Source organism: Nicotiana tabacum, chromosome 5 (genome assembly GCF_000715075.1).
Source record: "Nicotiana tabacum cultivar K326 chromosome 5, ASM71507v2, whole genome shotgun sequence".
NCBI lineage: Eukaryota > Viridiplantae > Streptophyta > Magnoliopsida > Solanales > Solanaceae > Nicotiana > Nicotiana tabacum.
The window spans coordinates 40,938,284-40,947,043 of NC_134084.1; the positions used below are offsets into that span (position 1 = coordinate 40,938,284).

Consider the following 8,760-nt stretch of genomic DNA (forward strand, 5'->3'; position numbering starts at 1 on the left):
CTAGCACTTGCTGGCTTGCCCATTTTCCTTCATTTTTTTTAATCTTCACTCTTTCTTTCTCATATCTCACATCCCACAATTTCACCTCTTTTTTTTCTTTCCTTTTTTTTCCATTTTTTTTTCTTTTTCTTTTCTTTTAATAAATAAAAAAATAATTCGATCAAACCCTATGTAGGTTGCCTACGTATCATGACGCCGCATGAATCAGATCTTTGCGTAGTTCGGGAAGATCGGGAATAAAGTAAACAAACTAACATTTTCATTTTCTTTTCTTTTCTTTTCTTTTCTTTTTTCTTTCTTTTTTTTTTTATAAAAAAAACAGATATTCTATGAGAAATTATCAAGGAAAAACCCTAAAAGAGAAAAATATTTTTTTGATTCTTTTTTTTAATGAAATAAATCTAAGGAATAAACCACAGAAAAACATTTTCAATCTTCATTTGATATCATGACTCAAGATTTCGAAGCAAGCAATGAAAAAGATAAAACATAATGTTTTTGGATTTCAATTTTGATTGCCTAAAGGAAAAATTCTAATGATAAACAAAAGATAAAGTATGCTTTTTTTTATGTACAATATCCTAAAGTTCTAATACTAATTTCCCAAAGAAAGACCTCAAAAGAAAATCTTTTGGATTTTAAAATTAATACCTTAAAGAAAACTTTTAAAGAGGTACTAAGAGAAAATTCTCTTCTTTTTTTTTTGAGTTTTGGTCCCAATATAGTAAAGGAAATATAAAAATAATTTTTATCTTGATATTAATTGCCTAAAGGAAAAACAATCTCAAAGGAATTTTTTTTTATTTCTAGAATTAGTATTCTAAAGAAAACTTATAACGAAAATATAAAAACGCAAAAATTCTTTCTCTTCTTTTTTTTTGGATTTTTGACTTGTAACACATTTCCAAGTGCAAAATAAGAAATATAATAACAAAAGACTATGCAAGCTTAACTAGACAATACAAACTCTAACATCACCTAAAAGACTAAATACTACTATACATGTCTAGAAAATAAAACAAAAACAATTGACTCAAAAACATAAAATGGCTCCTCGAGCATCTCCTGAATGCAGTGATACTGGGGTATCTGTCATGCTCAAACTTCGGCAAGTAGATCCACACCTGTATGAGAAAACTTAAACCAACACTATGTGAGACAATAACATTCCTTAAGACACATGCAAGGCATGATTGAGACTATTTTTGCAAAATGACTTATTTGGCCAAAAGGTGGCTAGAAGTGCAAAAATTTGACTAAGACCCCGCAAAGCCAAGAACCTACGATTTACTAGGAAGACCGGACCTTATGTGGGTTGCCTACGTATCCCGTCCCGAAAGACGAGAATCAGGTATGCGTAGTTCGGACAGATTGGATACAGGCGATAATTAAAAAAAATAACTAATTTAGAGAAAACACATTTTTTTGTCTTCTTTTTTTGAAAAATGATGAAACATGTAAACTCTTTTTTTTTGGATTTTTTTTCTTTTTCTTTTTTTTCTTTTTTGATTTTCTGCATTACGGAAAATGATGAAAAAGTGCAAAATCTCCTTTTTTTTCTTCGAATTTTCAAGCTTTTTTTCTTAACAAGAATGTGACATAAAACATAATTGGGCCCCACTCGCTTTATCCTCACACTACAACCTCTTTTTCTTTTTCTTTCTCATTTACCCTCATCTATCATTGGTCCGCCAAATGACCCTTTTGCCCTTGAAGAAATGCAACATGTAGCTGGGTTATTCTAGATTCAAAACCTGGGTTTATTGTTCTAGACCTGGCTTACCCGAGCGGACAGCTCGAGCCGAGGGGGGGCAGCGTACCGGAAATACAGAAGTTTCACCGGCTTTGCAACTTGTCCAAACCTCGTTCTAAATTTGGGATATGACTCTAACAGAAAAGAAGTCACATGAAGTGCACACTTCTTCATGATTTAGAAGACTCAGGGAGAAGAGGGATTTCGCAACAGTTTATATACAGTTCACGGAATATTAAAGCGGTAAAAGCAATCAATTAGCACATTAGGCCCAAATCATGTAAGAAAATCAGATAATGGATAAAGCCAACTATAACAATTATTCTAAGCTCGAATTTTTGAACCCTGAACCAGAGATTCTGGGTTCGATCTCCAGCAGAGTTGTCAGAGCTGTCACACCTCCTTTTTTTTCAATACACCTCTGGCAAAAGGTGTATAAGGGAGTTTTTCCACTTGAAGTGACAATCGAAACAAGATTATTTTATTAAAATTCAGAGTCGGCGCTTGGGATAATTTATGGTGTCCAAAGTCACCGGTTTAGAATCCCGAATCGAGGAAAAGATTGACTCTGTATTACAATCTGCGAACCAGAAATCCGGGTAAGGAATTCTGTTAACCCAGGAGAAGGTGTTAGGCATTCCCGAGTTCCGTGGTTCTAGCACGGTCGCTCAACTGTTATATCCGGCTTAATTATCTGATTTTAAACGATTATGAACCTATGTGCATATTTTGACTTTTAACCGCTTTTATTCAATTTTTAAAGAAGATTAAACGTCGTTTAAAACAATTCTTTGGATTGCGTCACATGAAATGCACCCGCAATCCTAAACATATTTTATTCAACGTTTTAAGAATTGGAATCGGGTCACATGAAATGCACCCCCGAATTTAATAATATAAGGAAAGCAATTTAAATAGTGCGCCTAAAGAAACTACGCACTTTCAAATTTAAAACAAGCTTTGCGAGGGCCACGGAAAATTTAAGAATGACACACCTCAAATTTTATATAGAAGCTAGCTAGTTTTGTGAGGGCCATGAGTTTTGGGATTTTATTTGGCATGGCACGCCTCAAATTATTCAAAAGGGGTTTATTATTCGCAGTTGCTATAATCGGGTCACATAAAATGCATCCCAAATTAAGATTCTCGTATCGTAACCATGCCACAGGAATGGTAGCCATGGCCACAATAATTTTATTTTTAGCATGCTTAAAGCAAACCATATTATCTACATATAAATCAGCAATTTAAGAAATATGTAGACAAAATATCTTTTTTCCTTTTTCCAACTTAAATCTACGAAAATTATCATGCATATCAGACATTCGCATGAGATCACACCAATGTTCTTGCTAGATTTATGAAGAATAACAGAATGGTTTGAAGATAATCGTGCACATGTTATAAAAACTGATAAATTTATGTCCCAAAATGTTGCACCTATAACCAGGTTTAATCTAAGTAAATATATACATAGATTTTATAGAAAAGAAACAAGTGATTGGAAAACTTGAAATACAGAACATTTACAATGACTATAACTCATTATGATTCATAATAAAATCAAATTATCATAGTAATCTCAAACACGACCCCTTAAACAAACTAGCAAGCAACTCAACATTTTAGAGGTCTTAGAATAAATTCAAACAATACACAGTGACCAAACCAAATTGGCAGACTATCAATCAGAACAACGTCCCATTGACACCATTTCCTAACAAATTCTGAAAAAATTCGCAAATACATAAACCAAAAGAAAGAGACGAACAAATTTTCATTTACATGAATACCACTTCATTCACTCACGGTTAGAAGAATCTCACAAATATTAACAGCCACAGACAAGAAAACGACGGCAAATCGCGATAACATCCAAAACCGGTAAGGCTGATCTTATGAAATACATAATAACGGCGCAACAAAGGGAAGATTAGAAAAGATTGTACCCGGCTAATAGAGCGGCAACTATAAATAGCAGAATCTTTCGTTTATTATCATATAAATGCTTGAGACATCAAAATTACACTGGTCAAGAACAAATTAGGAAGAACGGACCTGAGATAATTTTTCCAATTGCAATCCGGAAATGCTTAACCACAGAGAACTCGGACAGCGACAACAACATTGACGGAACACCAATTTTGAGACGAAAATCAAAGAAAACGGAAGCCGGCAACGGAATAGTGTATTTTTCGGCTTTGTTTCCGCCGGTTCCCGGCGAAGCTCGCCGGCAATGGAAGCTGAGTGTTTGAGATCGGGAAACGGTTGGGATTGTAGTTCTTTTGCATGTGTTAACTTCAAGAAAATGAGATGAGGGATCGTTCGTTTGTGAGGTTCATGGCTGCTAAGTGTGAGGGATTTTCCGATGGGGCGGGTCTGTGATTTTGTTCAGATGGTGAAATTCAAAGGGGAGGGGAGGGGGCCCGTGTATTGCGGCGCCTTCAACTTTTCTTATCTTTATCTTTTCTTTTTCGATCCCCCCCTCAGATTTTTAGGTGTCTTCTTTTTTATAAAGTTTAGGTTTTTTTTTGTAGTGTTTTTAGGTTAAGGGATATGGGCATAGAAATTATGGGCTTGGAAATTATGGGTTAGGTCCAAAATTAGGCCTAAAAATGAGTTACTTGAGCCCAAGTTCTATCCTTGCGAACGAGATTAAAAATACGCTCTCTTTTATTAACTAATTCTACTATTGAAATAATTATTAAAATAAAACTAACCGTTAAAACAAACCTATTTTTGGTATTTTCAAATATCATATTAAGATACTATTTTTGTATTTTTTAGGATTAAAAATGACTAAAAACATTAATGAACCTATTTTTATAATTTTCATTTTCTTGTAATAAAATAAAGTAAAAGAGTAAAAGTGAGTTGAAATAGCTATGTTAGGCCTAAATTAAATATTTACGTGCTAAAATATAAAAAATCTTGGGGAGGGTCAAAAATCACATGTCTACAATGCGCAAAAAGGGCATGAGTGCACCACGGCGGTACTCAGTAACTGCCAAGCCTAACTTCGGGCGAGTATTGACGAGGAAGGTCAAGGCCCTATTGAGTTCAAATGAAAAACAAGGTATAACAGTATAGAATAAGACAGTAAAACTAAGTGCAACAGTAAGAAGTAATACAGGATAGAAAGAACAACCATAGCTACAATAGAGACAAAATAATCACAGAAAGGAATACAGCTCAACAGAGAGATAACAACCGGGGATCTCCCATGATACCGTCCTGTAGTCCCAAATATAAATATCCAGTGGATTTTCCGAGTGTTGTCCCGTAGTCCAACTCATAATGCGCGGGGATCTCCCAGAATACCGATCCGTAGTCCCAAATTTAAATATCCAGTACTAGGGGAATCTACCGGGTGCAGTCCCGTAGTTCCAATATAAAAGTGTAGGGGAACCTCCCGGAATACAAATCCGTAGTCCCAAAGTAAACATGCAGGGGGCTCTCACGAGATACCATCTCGTAATCCCAAAGTAAACACACAACAACAACACGAAGAACACTCAATTCAATTCAATTTTCATACCAAGGTAAAGCAGGTGATTCTAATCTAGCATGCTGCACAAAATCCAAATAAGGCAGTTTGAGCAAATAAAGCAATTAAATCAATTAGACATTCTTCCCTAAGCTAACAGTAAGCATAAATTGCAAGTAGTATAGATAGGAAAATAAGCACAATTATAGTTAATTAATGAAAACAAGATTTTTAAAAATTAGCACAAGTACGCATAGTCACCTCACATACAAGGCATTTCAAATATCAACAATACCAAATCCTATGGGGAGTTCCCACACACAAGGTTAGGCAAGCCACTTACCTCGAACCGGCTCAAAATCAACCCGAAACTATGCTCTCGCCACGAGTACTCGACTCAAAATAACCCAAATCTATTCAATTCAATTGCATAATGTAAATATAACTTCAAGTAACTGATTACATTAATTAATTCTAAGCTAGTACGCGAAATTAGGAAAAATGACCAAAATGCCCCCATGCCCATATCTTGAAATCGGGTAAAATTTAAAAATTCAGAATCCTCACACTCTCACGAGTTCATATAAATAGAAATTACTCCAATCTGCCATCAAAATCTTGATCCAAAAGCAAAAATTAGGTCTAAGAACTTTTCCAACTTTTCTCCAATTTTTCCATCCCAAATTCGATTTTAAAGGATGAATTTAAGCATAGATTCGTGGAAATTAGTCAAAACCGAGTAAGAATTACTTACCCAAAACACCCAGGTGAAAATCTCTCTCAAAATCGCCAATACCGAGCTCCTAAATCAATTTCTAAAGTTTTGAAACTAAACCCTCGATTCTGCCTCTTTTCTGACCAGTGAAACCGCACCTGCAGTCCCGCTTCTGCGAAGACCAAGTCGCACCTACGACTTTTCATTAAACGGGAACTTTCCGCTTTTGCGACTGCCTTTTTGCACATGCGGTCTCGCAGGTTCGTTCCTCTTCTCGCACCTGCGGCGTCTGGAGCCCAGACCAAATTCCGCTTCTGCGGTCACCTAGCCGCTTCTGTGGCGCCGCACCTGCGGTCCCACACACGCAGGTGTGATTATGACTGGTTCAACAATAGAATTTTTGCCTAAGTCCAAAATAAATTCCCATCCCGAAGCTCACCCGAGGCCCCCGGGACCTCAACAAAACCTGCTAACTAAACTTAAAACATCATACGAACTTGTTCCAATCTTTGAAACGCTCAAACAACATCAAAACACCATTTTAACATCGGATTAAAGCCTAAGAACTCCAAAAACTCTCAAATTACACTTTCGATCAAAAAACCTATCAAACCTCATCCGAATGACCTGAAAATTGCACACACGTCACATTCCACACTACGGAGCTAGTCCAACTTTCGGAATTCCATTCCGACCCTTAGGTCAAAATCTCTCTATCGAATCGGAAACTTCAAAAATTCAACTTCCGACATTTCAAGCCTAAATAAGCTACGGACCTATACAACACAATCCGAACATGCCCCTATGCCCTTCGGAGCTAACAGAATCGACGGAATTCCATTTCGAGGCTGTCTTCATACTGCTTCGACTATGATCCGAATTTTAAATCTTAAGCTCTCTTTTTGGGACTAAGTGTCCCAAAACTCCAAATAAATCCTCCCGACAACTCACAATAGTAGAAACAAATACGGGGAATGTAGTTAATAGGGGATCAGGGCATTAATTATTAAAATGACCGACTGGATCGTTACATCCTCCTACACTTAAACATTCGTTCGTCCTCGAACGAGCATAGAGACATACCTGAAGTAGTGAAAAATGAGGGTAACGGTTGCGCATATCCTGCTCGGTCTCTCAGGTCGCCTCCTCAACCGGTTGACCCCACCACTGAACCTTTACTAATGCAATGTTCTTTGACCTCTGCTTTTGAACCTGTCTGTCCAATATTGCCACTGGCTCCTCAACATAAGATAGATCCTTGTCCAACTGGACTGAAATCCAACACGTGTGACGGATCACCGTGATACCTATGGAGCATCAAAACATGAAATATCGGGTGAACTCCTGCCAAGCTGGGAGGTAAGGCAATCTCATAAGCAAACTCCCCAACACGCCGCAATATCTCAAAGCGACCAATAACTCTCGCACTCAATTTCCATTTCTTCCCAAATCTCATAACGCCCTTCATAGGCGAAACCCGAAGCAGAACCCGCTCTCCAACCATATAGGAAACATCACTAACTTTCCGGTCCGTGTAACGCTTTTGTCTTGACTTGGCTGTACGGAGTCTATCCTTAATTACCTTAACCTTCTCCAAAGCATCCTGAACCAAGTTTGTGCCCAATAATTGAGCCTCAGCAGGCTCAAACCAAACCACCGGGGATCTACACCGCCTACCATATAAAGCCTCGTACGGTGCCATCTGAATACTGGACTGATAGTTGTTGTTGTAGGCAAACTCCGCCAATGGCAAGAACTGATCCCAAGACCCTTCAAACTCAATCACACATGCACGGAGCATATCCTCAAGAATCTGAATAGTGCACTCAGACTGTCTGTCCATATGAGGGTGAAATGTTGTACTCAACTCCACCTAAGTACCCAACTCATGCTGTACAGCCTTCCAGAACCGTGATGTGAACTAAGTGCCGCTGTCTGAAATGATGGAAACTGGAATACCATTCAGACGAATAATCTCCAGGATATAAATCTCTGTCAACCACTCCGAAGAATAGGTAGTACATATAGGAATGAAGTATGTGGACTTGGTCAGCCCATCCACAATCACCCAATTGGCATCGAACTTCCTCAAAGTCCGTGGGAGTCCAACTACGAAGTCCATGGTGATTCGCTCCCACTTACACTTCGAAATCTCTATCTGCTGAAGCAACCCACCCGGTCTCTGGTGCTCATACTTCATTTGCTGACAATTGAGGCACCGACCTACAAACCCAACTATATCTTTCTTCATCTGCCTCCACCAATGGTGCTGCCTCAAATCTTGGTACATCTTCGCGGCACCCGGATGAATTGAATACCACAAACTATGGGCCTCCTATGGAATCAACTCATGAAGCCCATCAACATTGGGTACACAAATACGACCCTGCATACTCAATACCCCATCATCACCAATAGTCACATATCTGGCATCACCATGCAGAACCTTGTCCTTGAGGACAAGAAAATGAGGGTCATCAAACTAACGCTCCCGGATACGATCAAACAAGGAAGACCGGAAAACCATGCAAGCTAGAACCTGACTAGGCTCCGAAAGATCCAATCTCACAAACTGGCTGGCTAAGGCTTGAACATCCATTGCCATGGGCCTCTCCGCTGCTGGTAAATAAGCCAAACTCCCCAAACTCTCTGCCCGGTGACTCAAAGCATCGGCCACCACATTGGCCTTGCCTGGGTGTTACAAAATAGTGATATCATTGTCCTTCAGCAACTCTAACCACCTCCTCTGACGCAAATTAAGATCCTTCTACTTGAAAAGATGCTATAAACTCTGGTGATCAATAT

General features: G+C 38.2%; 1 long non-coding RNA gene across 1 annotated transcript; it reads right to left on the reverse strand.

Annotated features, from left to right (window-relative positions):
* Positions 1-784: 784 nt before the first annotated feature.
* LOC142181140 (uncharacterized) lies at positions 785-4,318 on the reverse strand. Its single transcript, XR_012709475.1, has 2 exons — positions 3,812-4,318; positions 785-1,124 (listed from the first exon to the last, which is right to left on the reverse strand). It is a non-coding gene; the product is annotated as an uncharacterized LOC142181140 (long non-coding RNA).
* Between the last annotated feature and the right edge of the window lie 4,442 nt (positions 4,319-8,760).